Source organism: Mobula hypostoma, chromosome 26 (assembly GCF_963921235.1).
Source record: "Mobula hypostoma chromosome 26, sMobHyp1.1, whole genome shotgun sequence".
Classification (NCBI taxonomy): Eukaryota; Metazoa; Chordata; class Chondrichthyes; order Myliobatiformes; family Myliobatidae; genus Mobula; species Mobula hypostoma.
Window position 1 is genome coordinate 1,131,438 of NC_086122.1, and position 21,679 is coordinate 1,153,116.

Here is a 21,679-nt window from a genome sequence, read left to right on the forward strand (position 1 = left end):
TTTACAGCAGCCAAGTAATAATTGGAATGCACTCAATGTCTGGAGAACCCAGGGAAATCCACATGGTCACAGGGAGTACATGTAAATTCCACATAGAAAGCGCCAGGGGTTAGGACTAAATTCAGGTTATTGGGACGGAGCTATAATAGCCAGAGACAGTGACTTCTTCAATCTCACCTGAGGAAGCAGCTTGTTTTCTACCTGGAATGTCTCTGTTTTCCCTTTTCAAAGTGGATGGGTTCTGTCAAAGACCCTGACCTAGGGCTACACTCAAACTTTGGTTCTTTGCGGTGGTGGGACCCACTCCTAGGACTCACTGACCGGCCATTTCTCGATATCTCAAGGATGCGATCCTAGGAGGTGAGCACGCCATCAGAGTTCCAAGGCTTTGAAGCCCTGGGGATGAGTCCAGTTTATGCCAGTACCACTAACTGAAGCACTGTGGGAGAAAACCGAGCAGCTCTTAGGGGCTCTGTACTCAGATCACATTCTCTCTCTCTCTCTCTCTCTCATTGCTGGGGAAGTTTGTTGCTGATTCTCAATTTGGAGACCTTGGAAAAGAAGTGATGCAGCACAATTTAACACAAATCAGTGTGTTGTTTGTCTTTGTTGGTCTCTCCTCTCACTGTGAAAGGCTGACATCTCTTTGTCCCTTTATTAGTGAGAGGGAGAGACTGTGGTGTGTTGAATTGTCGGGTGAACACTTAGTTTTTGTTGTACTGCAAATTGTGGTCTTTTTGGGGGGCTTTAGCATTGCTTGCTTGGTGGATGGAGGGTGCTCATGCTTTTTTTTTGCAGAGGAAGTAGAGGGAGAGGGTCGTTGCTTTGCTGCTGCTTGTGCGTGGGATCGGTGTAGGGGGCACTGCTTGTGCGTGGGAGGGGTGTAGGGGGCACTGCTCGTGCATGGGAGGGGTGTAGGGGGCACTGCTTGTGCGTGGGAGGGGTGTAGGGGGCACTGCTTGTGCGTGGGATCGGTGTAGGGGGCACTGCTTGTGCGTGGGAGGGGTGTAGGGGGCACTGCTCGTGCATGGGAGGGGTGTAGGGGGCACTGCTTGTGCGTGGGATCGGTGTAGGGAGCACTGCTTGTGCGTGGGAGGGGTGTAGGGGGCACTGCTTGTGCGTGGGATCGGTGTAGGGAGCGCTGCTTGTGTGTGGGATCGGTGTAGGGGGCACTGCTTGTGCGTGGGATCGGTGTAGGGAGCACTGCTTGTGCGTGGGAGGGGTGTAGGGGGCACTGCTTGTGCGTGGGAGGGGTGTAGGGGGCACTGCTTGTGCGTGGGATCGGTGTAGGGAATGCTGCTTGTGCGTGGGATCGGTGTAGGGAGCACTGCTTGTGTGTGGGAGGGGTGTAGGGGGCACTGCTTGTGCGTGGGATCGGTGTAGGGAGCGCTGCTTGTGCGTGGGATCGGTGTAGGGGGCACTGCTTGTGCGTGGGAGGGGTGTAGGGAGCACTGCTTGTGCGTGGGAGGGGTGTAGGGGGCACTGCTTGTGCGTGGGATCGGTGTAGGGGGCACTGCTTGTGCGTGGGAGGGGTGTAGGGGGCACTGCTTGTGCGTGGGAGGGGTGTAGGGGGCACTGCTTGTGCGTGGGATCGGTGTAGGGAGTGCTGCTTGTGCGTGGGATCGGTGTAGGGAGCACTGCTTGTGCGTGGGAGGGGTGTAGGGGGCACTGCTTGTGCGTGGGATCGGTGTAGGGAGCACTGCTTGTGCGTGGGAGGGGTGTAGGGGGCACTGCTTGTGCGTGGGATCGGTGTAGGGAGCGCTGCTTGTGTGTGGGATCGGTGTAGGGGGCACTGCTTGTGCGTGGGATCGGTGTAGGGAGCACTGCTTGTGCGTGGGAGGGGTGTAGGGGGCACTGCTTGTGCGTGGGAGGGGTGTAGGGGGCACTGCTTGTGCATGGGAGGGGTGTAGGGGGCACTGCTTGTGCGTGGGATCGGTGTAGGGGGCACTGCTTGTGCGTGGGAGGGGTGTAGGGGGCACTGCTTGTGCGTGGGAGGGGTGTAGGGGGCACTGCTTGTGCGTGGGATCGGTGTAGGGAGTGCTGCTTGTGCGTGGGATCGGTGTAGGGAGCACTGCTTGTGCGTGGGAGGGGTGTAGGGGGCACTGCTTGTGCGTGGGATCGGTGTAGGGAGCACTGCTTGTGCGTGGGAGGGGTGTAGGGGGCACTGCTTGTGCGTGGGATCGGTGTAGGGAATGCTGCTTGTGCGTGGGATCGGTGTAGGGAGCACTGCTTGTGCGTGGGAGGGGTGTAGGGGGCACTGCTTGTGCGTGGGATCGGTGTAGGGAGCACTGCTTGTGCGTGGGATCGGTGTAGGGAGCACTGCTTGTGCGTGGGAGGGGTGTAGGGGGCACTGCTTGTGCGTGGGATCAGTGTAGGGGGCGCTGCTTGTGCGTGGGAGGGGTGTAGGGGGCACTGCTTGTGCGTGGGATCGGTGTAGGGAGCACTGCTTGTGCGTGGGAGGGGTGTAGGGGGCACTGCTTGTGCGTGGGAGGGGTGTAGGGGGCACTGCTTGTGCGTGGGATCGGTGTAGGGGGCACTGCTTGTGCGTGGGAGGGGTGTAGGGGGCACTGCTTGTGCGTGGGAGGGGTGTAGGGGGCACTGCTTGTGCGTGGGATCGGTGTAGGGAGTGCTGATTGTGCGTGGGATCGGTGTAGGGAGCACTGCTTGTGCGTGGGAGGGGTGTAGGGGGCACTGCTTGTGCGTGGGATCGGTGTAGGGAGCACTGCTTGTGCGTGGGATCGGTGTAGGGAGCACTGCTTGTGCGTGGGAGGGGTGTAGGGGGCACTGCTTGTGCGTGGGATCAGTGTAGGGGGCGCTGCTTGTGCGTGGGAGGGGTGTAGGGGGCACTGCTTGTGCGTGGGAGGGGTGTAGGGGGCGCTGCTTGTGCGTGGGATCGGTGTAGGGAGCTTTGTGGTTCTAATGTTCTTATTGTCACTCATTCTTTTGACACTTCTGTTTTTATGAATGTCTGTGAAGAACGAGAATTTCAGGTTGTATTTTGTATACATTCTCTGATAATAAATGCAACTATTGAACTATTGGATCTTTTAGGCAGTAGCTGCATTAGATGGCCAAATCTTATGTTTCATTCAGATCACTTCTCAATCTTCTAATCTCAAAAAAATGTAGGCCCAGCCTCCCATACCACAACCCATTCACTGCAGGCGATATTAGATCATAGAATCTTCTCCACACTCCTCCAGTCCTAATATCTCCTTTTTTAATTATGTATACTAAAACTACATCAAACTCCATATGCACTCTCACCAGAGTACCACAAAGTTGCACAAAATCTTATTCAATTTTATACTCCAAATCTCTGTCATAAATGTCAATGGTCCGTTAGTCTTACTAATTACTTGCTGTGTCTGCATGTTACCTTTCAGTGCTTCCTGCACTGGGGTTCCCCAGTATCCTGACCCACCAACTCACTTCACATAACATGCTAGTTAATTGGGTCATCGATTAATCAAGCCATCTGCTTATTTGGGACAACTTCTTAAAGAACAAAACTATTTGAGAAAATAGCTATGATTCTCTTATGCTTAGAGAGAACAGTTTTTAAATAGCATCAGTTGTGTGTTTGTGTTCAAAAAGCAGTGATTTTTGTCACTGATAGTTGGCAAGAAATAAGGAGGAATACAATTCTGAATTGTTTTACTCACTGTGGTTTCAAGCTTCCATGCTTGGAGATGTCAGAAAAGGCAAGATGTGAAAATGAAATTATTTTGTGACTTCAACAAGTTAGAACTGATGAAGAATTTGAAGGTATCGACAATCAACTGAAATGCTACAGTGAAACTGAAGATTTGGAGGATGCTATAGTCAAAAGCATTGTATGAAGACAGTCCATTATTAGCAGTGGTTGTCTTCACTGATTTTCTTCACTTACAGTCAAATAAAAAACACATGCAGTGTACACTGGATGAATTTGTCCATCAATAACTATTAGGAACTAATGTTTTATAGTACTGTAATAGTATTATTGGTGTTCTAAGTTGTTCTATATTTCATTTAAGGATATAATTTGCTACTCGGTTAAATGATAGTTTATCTTTTATTACATGTTTTTAACTATAGTCATAGAGGCATGAAAACTACAGCACAGAATTTAGCCCTTTGAGTCATTGTCCATGCCAAACTATTTAAACTACCTAGTCCGAGGACCTGCACCCAGCCTATAGCCATCCATACCTGTCACATCCACTTACCTTTCCAAACTTCTAAATGTTGAAATCAAAATTACGTGCACCATTTGTACTGGCAGCTTGTTCCACAATCTTAGCACTCTGAGTGATAAAGTTACCGTTCATGTTGCATTAAACATTTCACCTTGCTTTGTGACATAACTTTCTATGAATTATGGACCTGTATTCCTGGATCCCACATGTCTTAGTGTCCTACCGCTCACTGCATAAGACTACCCAGGTTGGTCCGCCCTAAGTGCAAAACCTCACACTTGTTTGCATTAGATTCCAATGGCCATTTGTCAGCCCATTTTTCCAGCTGGACCAGATCCCGCAACAAGCTTTGATAGTCTTTCTCATGTTTTACTACATCCCCATCTTGCTGTCATCCACAAATTTGCTGATCCAGTTAACCACATTATCATCCAGATCGTTGATATAGATGACAAACAACAATGCACCCAGCACCAGTCTCTGAGGCACCTCACTAGTCACAGGCCTCTAGTCAGAGAGGCAACCATTTACTATCACTCCCTGCCTTCTCCCACAAAGCCAATTAGACATTGAATTTACTACCTCATCTTGAATGTCAAGTCACTGAACCATCTTGACCAACCTCCTATGTGGGACCTTGTCAGCACAAAATAATCTGCAGATGCTGGGGTCAAAGCAACACTCACAACACGCTGGAGGAACTCAGCAGGTCGGACAGCATCCGTGGAAGAGATCACAACACGCTGGAGGAACTCAGCAGGTTGGACAGCATCCGTGGAAGAGATCACAACACGCTGGAGGAACTCAGCAGGTCGGGCAGCATCCGTGGAAGAGATCACAACACGCTGGAGGAACTCAGCAGGTCAGGCAGCATCCGTGGAAAAGATGACACATCTATCTTTTCCACAGATGCTACCTGACCTGCTGAGTTCCTCCAGCGTATTGTGGGTGTTGCTGGGACCTTGTCAAACGCCTTGCTGAAGCCCATGTTGATAACGTCCACTGTCTTGCCTTCATCAACTTTTCTGGTAACTTCCTGTCTGGTTAAACATGCTCAACCCTGCAGAAAGCCGTACTGACTATCCCTAATCAGCACCTATCTATCCAAGTACTCTTATAACCTAATGATATCCCTATAATACTACTATTACTTTGGGGTAGTGGAGGTATAATTCGTCCATCTGTGCTGATCACCCCATCCTTGACTAATCTGATCCACCGTGAACACGATCTGTTGTGAGTCAACATGATGCTTTCAGATCAGGTCATTCATAGCACATACCTCCGCCACACCGCTCAGGTGTGTTTCTGGGGTACAGGAGCGAGCGACCCTTGTGCCTGTTTTGTGTTCTGTCGCTGAGCAGCAGTGAACCCTCTGAATTGCCGATCAGAGTTCACTTTGAGAACTAGTTGACTTGATCAGCATTTCTGATCTGGCTATTGATAATGATTGCACTTAATAATTTTAAAAAATCCAGTCGCTTAGAATATATTCTATTAACTTTCCCACTACTGATGTCAGGCTCACCTGCCTATGATTTCCTGGTTTAGTCACCGCAGCCTACCAAAGAAGGCCCCCTTTATTCCCACTCTTTTCCTCCTGTCATTCGGCCAATTTATTATCTATGCTTGTGTCTTTCCTGTATCCCATGCGCCCTTATCTCAATAAGCAGCCTTACGTGCAGCACTTTGTCAAAGACCTTCTGAAAATCCAAGTGAACAACATCTACTTGTCACACGCTTTTTCATTGTCCCAGTTGCAGCAAATAAAGGACATCTGGATACTTAGGAATACTGAGCTGTTTCTGCTCATCACGCCTTTGGAGAGCTGTCATGTGGGGAGATTCTACCCATGTCCACACGATCTTTTCTTGGATCCCTTTACTCTCCCATAGCCCCGGGCAATTGCTGACCATTTACCCTGGAAGCTCCCGGACTCTCTTCTCCTCCTCAGGCCATTCTCTGGCTACTTCTGCAATGGCAGATTTCTGCTGCTGCCTGGCCTACACCTGACAGCAGGTATTTGTGCCCTCTATCTACCTGTGGCATTCCCACACTGGACTCCCTACTATCTGTCAAACTAAACCGTTACCAAAACTTCAGATACTCCATACACAGCACACAGCCCCAGGGGCCATGGAAAGGAACATTTGCTCATAATCTCATGAACATTTAATTTTCACCTGATTTCAGCCAGATGTCATGTGTAGCTGACGGGGTGGAGCTACTTCTCCACCTAAGGAGCTGGAGGGTGCTCCCTCCCTCCTCTAGCCTACAGGTCACCCTGAGGCAAGGTGTAGCACCTGCTTAACCGCCTGCTCCCCCTCCCCCGCCCCCACTGCAGTCAGGGTTATCCGAAGCCATGGCAGCCAGAGCAGCCGGTGCAGATCACAAGTCCTAGTTATGTGACCACTGATGCCAGGCAGACAATCTCTGAAGAGTATTGATAATGACTGGGTTCAGCCATCTCATAAAGACACTGCCCAGTAGAAGGCAATCGTAAACCACTTCTGTAGAAAAATTTGCCGTGGACAATCAGGATCATGAGACCATGATCACCTGTGTCATACTACATGGCCCATAATGATGATGATGATGAGAATGTGTAGAACGTAGCTCAGTGGTGGCTGGGGACTTTGCATTCACACATTTGTAGGAACCCAGAGCAAAATGATACTCACAGCCAAGTGTCCAGGAAATGACCGAGTTGTTGTAAGATTCATCAAGTTCACTACTCTCATGTGGATGAAGGAATCTCCAATTGAAATTCCTAGTCCCTGAAGTAGATCACTCAGTTCAGGAGAAAATCAGCAGACAGAGCCAACAAGGTTCAGGTTCACATTCTGTGGACAAATAACTGACTTGCTGAACTTGGGAATCCACTTGGAATGGTAGATATGACCTTCCATTGGACAATCCTTTTCCAACAGATCAGCTTTATGGAATTGAAGACAGCTTCATTCTGATTCCAGTGAATCAGAGCAAATATAAAATTATTTTCTACCTTGCTGTGTGACTTAGTACCTGGAACAAATCTATTAACATCACATCATATCACTGCAGTACACAGAAGAGACACTGACTTGCAATTGTAATATCTTATTCCTGCAAAACATAATTTCTTTTCAACAGTCTTAAGCCAAACAAACTGTTTCATGAATTTTAATGAAAACTGAAGGCTGGGAAGGAGGAGCACAAAGTGATAGAAAATATCAGAGGAACAACAAGGTCTGTGCAAAGACAAAACACTGCTGGCTTTTCATCTGTTTATTAATTTGAAATGCATGTCCACCAAAATAGAGAAAGGGATATGGAAATATTTCCATTAACACCATCATTCAAACAACCGTGGAATATGACATGGTAAATAACAAGCATTGCTTTTCATTAGTAATTTATTTCACTCCTGTAGAATTAAAGCAGATAGACAGTGCCAATAACAGATATATTACAATGCAAAAAATGATTGAAAATAATTTGTAATGATGTTAAAAAGCATTATATAAATGCAAATACAAGAGATTCTGCATTTTCTGGAAATCTTGAAAACACACACAAAATGCTGGGCATTAAGCAGCATCGATGGATGGGACTAAACAGTGGACTGTTTGGGCCAAAATCCATCATTAGAACTGGAAAGGAAGGGGAAAGAAAGAGATGAAGAAGGTGGGGGGGGGGGGAGGAGGAGGTGTACATGCTGGTAGGTGATGGGTGAGGGGTTTATGAGGGATGGAGGTGGGAGGCTTCTCAGTTCCCATTAAGAATCTGGGAGAAGATAGGTGGAAGACTTAAAGGAGTGAAGAAGAAGAAACCTGAAAGGAGAAGATGTGGACCATGGAAAAAATGGGAAGAGGATGGGCACCAGAGGAACTGATGGACACTTGATGAAAAAGAGAGAGGGATTGAGAGGGTAACTAGAATGTGGAATGAGAAATGAGAGAAAGGAGATGGGGGAAATTACCTAAAGCTGGACAAGTTGATGTTCATGCCATTAGGTTGGAGGTGACCCAAACGGAATATTGGCACTGATCCTCCAACCTGAGTGTGAACTCATCGTGGCAGTAGAGGAGGTTATGGATCAATATGTCAGAATTGGAATGGAAAGTCAGACTGAAATGGATGTCCACTGAGAACTCATACCTTTTGAGCAAGACTGCATGGCTGTGCACAACAAAACAGTCACCCAATTTACATCAGGTCTCACTGATGTAGAGGAGGCCACAGCAAGAGTACCGGATTCAATGTATGACTTCAACTGACTCACAGGTGAATTGTTTCTTCACATGGAATGACTCTTTGGGGCTGACAGCTCCTCCAGTTGAACTGTCTTTTCGTGTGTTCTCCCCCTAGCTGTCAGGCTGTGGTTTTTTATTGCCATGTTCTCTGGTTTGTTTTCATGTGCCATGTGCTCCTGTCCTCGCTCCTGCTCTACTCCAGCCCCTGTATTACTGAGTACTCAGCCCCTCACCTGATTCCCATCATTACCTGTATTGCTGCCACCTGTGTCTCATTGTGCTCCACCTATCATCTGCCTCTCTGTTTGTTGATCGGTGTGTTTTATTCCTGTGTTTTATTCCTGTGTTTTATTCCTGTGTTTTACTCCTGTGTTTTCACCTGTGTTTTCACCTGTGTTTTGCCAGATTGTGTTGATCGGTGTGTTTTATTCCTGTGTTTTATTCCTGTGTTTTACTCCTGTGTTTTCACCTGTGTTTTGCCAGATTGTGCCAGTGCGTTTCCCTGATTCTGATTTTTTTGATTTCTCTGGATGTTTTGACCTCTGCCTGATCTTTGACACTGACTTTGTACCTCTGGATTTGTTACTCAATAAGTACTACAGTGTGCACAGTACTTGATCTGCGAATGTGTCCCTGCTCCAGTGCCCTGACGGGGCACTGAATGGTGGTGAAGAAGGAAGTACAGGGGCAGGTGAAACACTTGTCTTGCTTGCTGTAATGAGAGCCAGGAGGGAGATCCCTTTATCCCTGCAAGAATGAATATGCTCCTCCGCTCAGCGAGATACCTCATCTCTGTGGCACCAGTGATTTTTCACACATAATCATCTGGACCTTGTGATGATAATGAATGTCCTCATGCTCATCAGCCACACACCATCATCACTTCTTCCAAAGTGCTCCCAGTACAACCTACTGACGGGTAGCGGCCACTGCCAGTCAGCAAGGCTCCACACTGGTCAATCAACACTCAAGCCAGTGGTGCTCCAGACTCTGGGTGCCTTGTGCATTACCATTAATGGAAGTGATCTGGATCGACATAATGTGATTTCTCTCAACACTGCATTAAACAAACGTAATAGGAATAGTTTGATTTCCTGAGCTGGGAAATCACTCATCCACATGGATGGAAGGGAGGGAGTAAATGAATTTCTGAAACAGCACAGCTTACCTCAAAGAATTGTGTTGTGCTCCAGGAAAAAAAACATTTTTCATGTGCTCAGCCCCATAAAGATAGTAATATGTGACTGAATTCTGGCAATGTTCTTTTGCTGCTATGACATTTTTCAATGTTCTTGTATATAAAATTTAATTTGCAGTTCTCTGCCCAGTTATAAAAATGATCTAAACCCTTCTGTAAATCAATTTTACAACAAATAACTTGAACTATAAGACCAGAAGATATAGGAGCAGAATGAGCAGTTTGGTCCATCAAGTCTGCTCTGCCATTCCATCATGACTGATTGAATTTTCCTCTCAGTCCCAATGTCCTGCCTTCTCCCTATATCCATCCTTTCACGCCCTCTGAATCTATCAACCTCTGCCTTAAATGTACATGAAGACTTGGCCTCCACAGCTGCCCTTGGCAAAGAATTCAACAGATTCACCACTCTCTGGCTAAAGAAATTCCTCGTCATCTCCATTTTAAAAGGACACCCCTCTATTCTGAGTTTGGATCCTTTGGTCTTAGACTCACATACCATGGAAAACATCCTGTCCACATCTACTCTATCAAGGCCTTTCACCATCCAATGTTTCAATGAGGTCACCCCTCATTCTTCTGAGTTCTAGTGAGTACGAGCCCAGTTATCAAATGTTCTTTATATGACAAGCAATTCAATCCTGGAATTATTTTTGTGAACCTCACTCGAGCCCTCTCCAGTTTTAGCACATCCTTTCCAAGAAAAGGGACCCAGATCTGCTCACAGTATTCAAGTGAGGGCTTTATAAAGATTCAACATTACATCCTTGCTTTTATATTCTAGTCCTCTTGAAATTAATGCTAACATTGCATCTGCCTTCCGCACCACAGATTCAACCTGCACATTCACCTTAAGGGAATCCTGCACAAGGTCTCTCAAGCCCTATTGTTATCTTTTCTCGCCATTTAGAAAACAGTCAGTCCTTTCAATTCTTCTACCAAAATGCATGACCATACACTTCCCAACACTGTATTCTATCTGCCATTTCTTTGCCCATTCTCCTAATCTGTAGCCTCTCTGGTTCCTCAAAACTACCTGCCTTCCACCTATCTTCATATTGTCTGCAAACTTTGCAAAAAAGCCATCAATTCCACCATTCAAATCACTGACATATAATATAAAATATATCTGTCCCAACACAGAACCCAGTGGAACAGCAGTGGTCCCTGGCAGCCAAGCAGAAAAGACTCCCTTTATTCCCACTCTTTGCCTTCTGCCTGTCAGCCACTGCTTAATCCATGCTAGGATCTTTCCTGCTTAACAGGCTGATAGCTTGTTAGGCAGCCTCATCTGTGACACCTTGTCAAAGGCCTTCTGAAAATCCAAGTATACAACATCAACCAATTCTCCTTTGTCTATCCAGCTCATTATTCCTTCAATTAATTCCAATAGATTTGGCAGGCAAGATTTTCCCTTGAGAAACCATGCTGACTACATCCTATTTTAACATGTATCTCCAAGTACCCTGAGATCTCATCCTTATTAATCAACTCCAACATCTTCCCAACCACTGAGGTCAGACTAACTGGGTTATAGTTTCCTTTCTTCTGTCCCTCTCCCTTCTTGAAGAGTAGAGTGATATTTGCAATTTTCCAGTCTTCCAGAACCATTCCAGATTCTAGTGATGTTTGAAAGATCATTAAATTGCACATTCCACATCTAGACGGAGACATAACATGAACGTTTTTACTCCTCATATATATGAAGTAAGTAAGTAATAAAGTCAATTCAATTCATTTCAATACTAATGCCTGCATGATCTTAGCCACCTCCTTCTGAACAATAAGGTGTAGACCATCTGGTCCAGGTGACTTATCTACCTTCAGATCTTTCAGTGCCCCAAGAACTTTCTTTGTAGTTATGGTAACTTCACACACTTCATGCCCCCTGACATGTGGAACCTCCACCATAGTGCTGATGCCTTGCACAGTGAAGACTGATGCAAAACACTTATTCAGTTTGTTCTCCATTTTGTTGACCAGCATCGTTTTCCAGTGGTCCAATATCCACTTTCACCTCTCTTTCACGTATTATATATATCTGAAGAAACTTTTGGTATCCTCTTTAATATATTGGCTCACTTACTTTTGTACTTCATCTTTATCTTCTTAATTACTTTTTAGTTACTTTCTGTTGGTTTTTAAAAGCTTCCCAATCTTCTAGCTTCTAACTGATTTTTGCTCTATAATATGCCCTCTCTTTGGCTTTTGCATTGGCTTTGACTTTCCTTGTTAGTCATGGTTGACTCAGGATTGCTAATGACGATGGCAGAGTTTGTCATCAAAACATTGGTTACAAACGATGCCTGTGCCCAGCTGGAAGTCCAAGAAGAGTTTATTTGGCATATACCTGTTGTTGAAGGGGATGGCCAGAGGGGTACTCTGCTCTTGCTCCTTAACCCCTTTCTCCTTCCTGACTGTTACCCAGTTTCCTGTGTTCTGCATCTTGAGTGAAACTACTTTGTTATATGTCCTATCTATCACACCCTCAGCCTCCCAAATGATCCGGAGTTCAGATACAGATCCAGCTCCTTAACGCAGATTGTAATAAGCCATGCTGACCATTCCTAATCATATTATGCAAAGATCATCGCCAGAGGCTCAGCAGTCTCCACCCTTGCCTCCCACAGTAGCTTAGGGTACATCTTGTCCAGTCCTGGTGACTTTTCCAACTTGATGCTTTCCAAAAGCTCCAGCATATCCTCTTTCCTAATGTTCAAGCTTTTCAGTCTGCTGTAAGTCATCCCTACAATTGCCAAGATCCTATTCCATAGTGAATCCCGAAGCAAAGTACTCATTAAGTATCTCTGCTATCTCCTCCGTTTCCATACACACTTTTCCACTGTCACGTTTTATTGGTCCTATTCTCTCACGTCTTATCCTCTTGCTCTTCACATACTTGTAGAATGCCTTGGGGTTTTCCCTAATGCTGTACGCCAAGGCCTTCTGGCTCTCCTAATTTCTTTCTTAAGCTCCTTCTTGCTAGCCTTATAGTCTTCTAGATCTATACTATTACCTAGTTTTTTGAACCTTTCATAAGCTCTTCTTCTTGACTAGATTTACAACAGCTTTTGTACACCACAGATCCTGTACCCTGCCTTCCTTTCCCTGTCTCATTGGAATGTACCTATGCAGAATGCCATGCAAATATCCCCTGAACATTTGCCACATTTCTTCCATTTCTTCCCTGAGAACACCTGTTCCCAATTTATGCTTCCAAATTCCTGCCTGATAGCCTCATATTTCCCCTTACTCTAATTAAACCCTTTCCTAATGTGTCTGTTCCTATGCCTCTCTAATGCTATGGTAAAGGAGATAGAATTGTGATCACTATCTCCATAATGCTCTGCCACTGAGAGATCTGACACCCGACTAGGTTCATTTCCCAATACCAGATCAGCTACAGCCTCTTCTCTTGTAGGCTTATCTACATATTGTGTCAAGAAACCTTCTTGAACACACCTAACAAACTCCACCCTGTCTAAACCCCTCACTCTAGGGACATGCCAATCAATATTTGAGAAATTAAATTAAAATTTCCCACCATGACAACCCTGTTATTATTAAACCTTTCCAGAATCTGTCTCCCTATCTGCTCCTCGATGTTACTATTGGGTGGTCTATAAAAAACAAGCAGAAGAGTTATTGACCCCTTCCTGTTCCTAACTGCCACTCATAGAAACTCCATAAACAATCCCTCCATGTCCTCATCCTTTTCTGCAGCCGTGACTCTATCTCTGATCAACAGTGCCATGCCCCCACCTCTTTTGCCTCCCTCCCTGTCCTTTCTGAAGCATCTAAAGCCTGGCACTCAAAGTAACCATTCCTGCCCCTGAGCCATCCAAGTCTCTGTAATGACCACAACCTCATAGCTCCAAGTACTGATTCATGCTCTAAGCTCATCTGCTTTGTTCATAATACTCCTTGCATTGAAATGCATATGTCTATTCAATATACGTATACTGTATAAAGTATACTGAATAAGATTTACTTATTAATTATTATTATTATTTTATTTTTTCTTCTATATTTTGTATTGCATTGAACTGCTGCTACTATGTTAACAAACTTCACATCACATGCTGATGATAATAAACCTGATTCCCATTCTGAGACCCTATAAGGTGTTGGTCTTCAGCGAGACTGATGAATGCTTCTACATGAAACAATGCAGGCTGACATACTGTACGGGTTTAAAAGCAAATAGTGAGCTTGAGAAGAAACTGCAATTTCTTGCTGAGATAGGCTAAACTGTAAACAATTGATGAAATGCTGACAAACTGGGGGAGGGACATGGTTAATATTGTGCCTTTATTGATGAAGAGCTGCAAAATATAACCTGGTAAGTATATAGACAAGCAAGCCTAAATTCTGTGGTAGGTAGGTTATTGGAGAGGATTCTGAAGAATAAGATATGCAAATATTAGTAAAGACAGAGGTTTGCTTGTGGGAAATCACGTCTCGTTGTGATGTTTGAAGATGTAAGCAGGATGAGGACAGGTTGACAGATGTAGACTACACAGACTTAAGTTGGGCCTTTGATCAGGTTCCATATAGACATGTATTATGGAAAGTGCTTCTTAAACGAGACTATTGTACCTGCCTCAACCACTGGACTTTCTCTGGCAGTTCATTCCATATACTCGCCACCCTCTGCATGAAAATGTTGCCCCTCAGGTATAGTTTAAATATTTTATCTCCCTTAAACCTATGCCCTCTTGTTTTTAGTTTCACTTTACTGGGAAAAAGACTACATGCATTCATTTAATTTTATGCACCGTTTACACATCTGCACCAGGTGCATCGAGATGCATCTCCTGTGTCAGGAACCTGGAGCTGCAGGTCCGTGACCTTCAGCTTGTTCGGGAAAGTGGAGCAGTGATGGACAGGAGCTACACGGAGGTAGTCACCCCAAAGCTACATGAGACAGATAAATGGGTGGCTGTTAGGAGAGGGAAGGGAGAATGTCAGAGAGTGGAGAGCACCCCCATGGCTGTCCCCCTATACTCTCATTTTCAATACTGTTGGAGGGGACAACCTACCTGGGGAAAGCAACAACAGCCATGCCTCTGGCTCTGTCTAGTCCTGCGGCTCAGAAGGGCAGGAACCGGAACAGGATGGCAGCAGTAATCGGGAACTCTATAGTTAGGGGGACTGATTCGCAATTCTGTGGATGCAATAAGGAAACACAGACTGTAGTTTTCCTCCAAGGTGTCAGGGTCCGCGATGTTTCTGAACGCATCCACAATATCCTGAAAAGGAAGGGCAAGCAGCCAGAAGTTATGGTACATGTTGGTACCAATGACATGGGTAGAAAAAGAGAGGAGGTCCTGATCTGAGGAAGGAAGCTGAGAAGTAGGACCTGAAGGATTGTGATCTCGGGATTGCTGTCTGTACCATGTGACAGTGAGGATAGGAACAGAATGAAAATGCAGGTAAATGTGTAGCTGAAGAATTGGAGCAGGAGCACGGATTCAGATTTCTGGATATTGAGACCTATTCTGGGGCAGGTGGGACCTGTACCAAAGGGATGGGTTGCAGTTGAATCTGCGGGGGACCAATATCTTTGCCGGCATGCTTGCTAGAGCTGTTGGGAGTGGTTTAAACTAATATGACAAGGGGATAGCAACCAGTATGATAGAGCTGAGGATGATGGATGTAAAATGAATGTAAAGGAGGACAAGCTAATGACTGGGTACAAATGCAGACAGAACAAGGAGTTAAGTTGCACCACAGAGGGTGAAGAATGCAGGACAAAATGTGCATGGCATTCAGATTCAGGTGGATGAACTGAGAGATTGGTGGCACATTTCGAGATTGGTTAGCATGATGTTGTGGGCATCACTGAGTCATGGCTAAAAGAAGGTTGTAGTTGGGAGTTTAACATCAAAGGATATACTTTGAATCAAAAGGACAAGCAGGAGGGCATAGGTGGTGATGTGGCTCTATTGGTAGGAGATGGAATTATGTCTTTAGAAAGAGGTGACATAGGATCAGGGATGTCGAATCTTTGAGGGTGTAGTTAAAAAACTGCAAGAAGTGTAGGAGGGTGATCAGCCAGATGTTGTGGTGCACATCGGTACCAACGACGTAGGAAGAAAGAGTGAGGAGGTCCTGGAGAGTGAGTATAGAGAGCTTGGTAGGAAGTTAAAAAGCAGGACCTCGAGGGTGGTAATCTCAGGATTGCTACCTGTGCTACGTGCCAGTGAGGGTAAGAATAGGATGCTCTGGCGGATGAACATGAGGCTGAGGAACTGGTGTAGGGGGCAGGGTTTCAGATTTCAGGATCATTGGGACCTCTTCTGGGGCAGGTGGGACCTGTACAGGAGAGACGGGTTACACCTGAACTACAACGGGACCAATATCCTTGCAGGGAGGTTTGTTAGTGCTATTGGGGAGGGTTTAAACTAGATTTTCAGGGGGATGGGAACCAGAGTGCCAGAGCAGATAGTGAAAATATGTTGTGAAATTAAATGGGTGAAAATAAATGATGTTAAAAGTTCATGCAAAGTCACAAATGCAAGGGTTGTGTGTGGTGGCAATAATCTTCTGAGGTGTGTCTATTTCAATGTAAGGAGTATTGTGGGGAAGGCTGACGAGCTGAGGGCGTGGATTGACGCATGGAATTACGACATTATAGCCATTAGTGAAACTTGGCTCAGGAGGGGCAGAACTGGCAGCTTAGTGTTCCAGGGTTCCGATGTTTCAGATGTGATAGAGGCAGAAGAATGAAAGGTGGGGGAGTAGCATTGCTTGTCAGGGAAAATGTTACAGCAGTGCTCAGGCAGGACAGATTAAAGGGTTTGTCTACCGAGGCCATATGGATGGAGCTGAGAAACAGGAAGGTATGACCACATTAATGGGGTTGTATTATAGACCACCCAATAGTCAGCGAGAATTGGAGGAGCAAATCTGCAGAGAGATAGCAGACAACTTTAGGAAACAAAAATTTGTGATAGTAGGGGATTTTAATTTTCCACATATTGATTGGGATTCCCATACTGTTAAAGGTCTAGGCAGGTTAGAGTTTGTAAAATGTGTTCAGGAAAGTTTTCTAAATCAATATACAAAGGTACCAACTAGAGAGGATGCAATATTAGATAAATTGCAATTTATCATTCCAATTTCTTCACCAGGCTTTTGTACTTCATCACCACCAGTTGTCCAGATGATTTCAGCGTCATTACAGAACTGAACTGATGGAATATGGAAGAGAGAGAGAGGTCGACTGTAAAGCCCGCCCACAGAGAAAACTGAGAGGTCTACTTAGCACAAAGAAAGATCAAGCAGGATTCATTCATTTTCTTTCTTTCTTTTGTATGGGGTCTTTCTTTCTGTTAAATTAAAATGGCGTCTTTGTTATGCTAATCTGGGGAATGCGGCTTTGTTGTGTTAAACGCTGAAGAGAGTTTGCGCTAGCAGTTTGTTTTGCTTTAGAGTGTGATAGCAGGATTCTATTAACCAATGGGTGGTTATGTATCGTTTTGTTTTCGGATGATAATACTGTATCATGTGACTGTGGACGGGGTTTTGGCGGGGAGTCGGAGGAGAGACGGAGAGGACGGTGGACGGGGTTTTTGGCGTGGAGTCGGAGGAGAGACGGGGAGGACGGCGGACACGGGTTTTAATGGGGAGTCGGAGGAGAGATGGGGAGGATTGTGGAGAGACGAGGAGTCAGAGGAGAGACGGGGAGGACGGTGGAAGGGCTTTTGGCGGGGAGTCGGAGGAGAGACGGGAAGTTGGAAGAGAGGCGGGGAGGACGGAGGAGAGACGAGGAGTTGGGGGAGAGACGGGGAGTTGGAGGAGAGACGGGGAATCCAGGGAGAGACGAGGAGGACGGTGGAGAGACGGGGAGAACGGTGGACGTGCGGAAAAGCTCCGGTCGATCACTCAGGGTGATCCCGAGCTGTGAGTCGACAGGGTCCGGGTGGTCATCAGGAATCGATTGAGCTCCAACTGTAGCGCGCGAAGAACTTGGACTTTGATAAGTGTTGGCGCCTTTTTTTTTCATTACTTTCCTCTCTGTATCAAATGCATATTAATGTCATAGAATTAGTAATATCTATAAAGTGTATTTGTTAAAATTTACTGGGTGTGCTGGCTGATGATTGATGTTTGGGATTGATTCGGGCAGCGACTGACCCTGTGGGGAGTGTTGAGGCAGGTGCTGGGTGGGATTTCCCCCAGACATACACGAGCCAATATAACGGAACGTTACAAGTGGGGGCTACCGTCCTGGATTTGGACTTTTCGGGAAAGTTGTACTTGTCGTTGCGGTAAGTGGTGTGAAGATGGATCGAGATAAGATTGTAAGTTGGTGTGAATGGGAGGAGGTACCGGTGAATCATGCGTGCGTGTTAAGTGGGGTCGATTATCGCATTCCAGCAGATGTACTGGTGCGAGGGTTGAGTTTGATTAAAGGTATCGGGCAGGTAGAACTTGTAGCTAGAAGGGGTGGGAAAGAACTGGAGGCTAGCTGGATGTTGGTGCAGACGAGTGCCGACGTCATGATGTTGGAACTACCAGCGACAGTCCACGTCCCGCGGGAGGTGGGGCCGTGGGGTCCCCACACCCTCCCCGAGGACGCAAGTGAGGAGGTGCCGGAGGAGGAGGAGCTAGATGAGGCCCCCGGGGGGGGGGTGCCCGTAGCAAGGGGTGGAGGTGTGGAGTGGGAAGGTTTAGCCAGGCCCCACCCCCATGGACTTGATGAGACTGCCGAGTTAATGGCTGCCATTACCTCCCTGGCGAGAAGGGTTGAGGGGCCCCACCCGAATCTGAGAATTTTCTCGGGAGCCAGGCCCACCCCGGAAGGGGAGGATGAATATGATACCTGGGTTGAAGATACATCCCAGTTGTTAGAGGTGTGGCCAGTTTCGGATGAGGAAAAGAGACAGCGATTGGTGGAAAGCTTAAGGGGCGGGGCAGCCCGTGTGGACCGCGATCTGAGAGCGGCACACCTCTTGGCTTCCCTATCGGAGTGTTTGGACGCTTTGGAGGAAGTGTTTGGACTGTCAGGGGATCCCTGGCGGCATTTAGCGGAGTTTCAACGGATGGGGCAGAGAAGAGGGGAAAAGCTCTCAGACTATGCGTTCAGGCTGGAAGGAAAGCTTACGGGGTTGCTGCGATGAGGGGTAGTGAGGGAGGACAAAGTGGCGAAGTTGAGGATGAGCCAGATAGGTAGAGGTTCCCGGGAGGATGACAGGGTGGCTTGGAGTGTACGGCAGTCATTTAAGCGGAGCCCCCCTCCATCATTCGGACAGCTGATCCGAGAGGTACGGGCCGAGGAGTGTGCTTTCGGCCGACCAGGGGGCTCGGACCCCCGGAGACGATCTTCAGCAGCTCAGGAGGTGGTAGCCGGGGTGAGATCAGAGAAATCCAAGCGGTCCCCGGGTGGCCGTAGCTGGAGAAGAGACTCCTGTCCCTTCCATCTCTGAGTCAGGGGAACCGAGGGAGGGTGTTGCAGAGCCGCCTGTATTCCAGCCGGGATTGGGGGAGGGTGTTGCAGAGCGGCCTGTATTACAGCCGGCATTGGAGGAGGGTGTTGCAGAGCCGCCTGTATTCCAGCCGGCATTGGGGGAGGGTGTTGCAGAGCCGCCTGTATTCCAGCCGGCATTGGGGGAGGGTGTTGCAGAGCCGCCTGTATTCCAGCCGGGATTGGGGGAGGGTGTTGCAGAGCCGCCTGTATTCCAGCCGGGATTGGGGGAGGGTGTTGCAGAGCCGCCCGTATTCCAGCCGGGATTGGGGGAGGGTGTTGCAGAGCCGCCTGTATTCCAGCCGGGACTGGGGGAGGAGAGGGTGTTGCAGAGCCGCCTGTATTACAGCTGGGATTGGGGGAGGGCGTTGCAGAGCCGCCCGTATTCCAGCCGGGATTGGGGGAGGAGAGGGTGTTGCAGAGCCGCCTGTATTCCAGCCGGGACTGGGGGAGTGTGTTGCAGAGCCGCCTATATTACAGCCGGGATTGGGGGAGGGTGTTGCAGAGCCGCCTGTATTCCAGCCGGGATTGGGGGAGGGTGTTGCAGAGCGGCCTGTATTACAGCCGGCATTGGGGGAGGGTGTTGCAGAGCCGCCTGTATTCCAGCCGGCATTGGGGGAGGGTGTTGCAGAGCCGCCTGTATTCCAGCCGGCATTGGGGGAGGGTGTTGCAGAGCCGCCTGTATTCCAGCCGGGATTGGGGGAGGGTGTTGCAGAGCCGCCTGTATTCCAGCCGGGATTGGGGGAGGGTGTTGCAGAGCGGCCTGTATTACAGCCGGCATTGGGGGAGGGTGTTGCAGAGCCGCCTGTATTCCAGCCGGCATTGGGGGAGGGTGTTGCAGAGCCGCCTGTATTCCAGCCGGCATTGGGGGAGGGTGTTGCAGAGCCGCCTGTATTCCAGCCGGGATTGGGGGAGGGTGTTGCAGAGCCGCCTGTATTCCAGCCGGGATTGGGGGAGGGTGTTGCAGAGCCGCCCGTATTCCAGCCGGGATTGGGGGAGGGCGTTGCAGAGCCGCCTGTATTACAGCTGGGATTGGGGGAGGGTGTTGCAGAGCCGCCTGTATTCCAGCCGGGACTGGGGGAGGAGAGGGTGTTGCAGAGCCGCCTGTATTACAGCTGGGATTGGGGGAGGGCGTTGCAGAGCCGCCCGTATTCCAGCCGGGATTGGGGGAGGAGAGGGTGTTGCAGAGCCGCCTGTATTCCAGCCGGGACTGGGGGAGTGTGTTGCAGAGCCGCCTATATTACAGCCGGGATTGGGGGAGGGTGTTGCAGAGCCGCCTGTATTCCAGCCGGCATTGGGGGAGGGTGTTGCAGAGCGGCCTGTATTACAGCCGGCATTGGGGGAGGGTGTTGCAGAGCCGCCTGTATTCCAGCCGGCATTGGGGGAGGGTGTTGCAGAGCCGCCTGTATTCCAGCCGGCATTGGGGGAGGGTGTTGCAGAGCCGCCTGTATTCCAGCCGGGATTGGGGGAGGGTGTTGCAGAGCCGCCTGTATTCCAGCCGGGATTGGGGGAGGGTGTTGCAGAGCGGCCTGTATTACAGCCGGCATTGGGGGAGGGTGTTGCAGAGCCGCCTATATTACAGCCGGCATTGGGGGAGGGTGTTGCAGAGCCGCCTGTATTCCAGCCGGCATTGGGGGAGGGTGTTGCAGAGCCGCCTGTATTCCAGCCGGGATTGGGGGAGGGTGTTGCAGAGCCGCCTGTATTCCAGCCGGGATTGGGGGAGGGTGTTGCAGAGCCGCCTGTATTCCAGTCGGGATTGGGGGAGGGCGTTGCAGAGCCGCCTGTATTCCAGCCGGGATTGGGGGAGGGCGTTGCAGAGCCGCCCGTATTCCAGCCGGCATTGGGGGAGGGTGTTGCAGAGCCGCCTGTATTCCAGCCGGCATTGGGGGAGGGTGTTGCAGAGCCGCCTGTATTCCAGCCGGGATTGGGGGAGGGTGTTGCAGAGCCGCCTGTATTCCAGCCGGGATTGGGGGAGGGTGTTGCAGAGCCGCCTGTATTCCAGCCGGGATTGGGGGAGGGCGTTGCAGAGCCGCCTGTATTCCAGCCGGGATTGGGGGAGGGCGTTGCAGAGCCGCCCGTATTCCAGCCGGGATTGGGGGAGGGCGTTGCAGAGCCGCCCGTATTCCAGCCGGGATTGGGGGAGGAGAGGGTGGAGACAGAATCCGAGTCAGAGGGCTCACAGGGGCAGAGGGATCCCGGTGAAGGGGAAGGTCCGACAGATAGGCCCGAGGGGTCAACTGGGGTGTCTGAACAGGGAGAGTCTGCAGAGGAAGTCCAGAGGCCTCAGAGGACTAGGCATCCCCCGGAAAGATTAACTTATATAGCGCCGGGAGAGCAGGGTGTGATCTCTACTGCCCTGCAAGGTTATGTCACTGCTTTATGCACCTGGGTTGGGTTTTGTGTTTTACAAGGAGTGCTGGTGAACTCTGTTAACGTCATGAGAGCGTGACTTTTATTGGTGAGGGGAGAGTGTACGGGGTCTTTCTTTGGTTACGTTTAAAAAGGCGACTTTGTTATGTTAATCTGGGGAACGCGGCTTTGTTGTGTTAAACGCTGAAGAGCTTTTGCGCTAGCAGCTTGTTTTGCTTTAGAG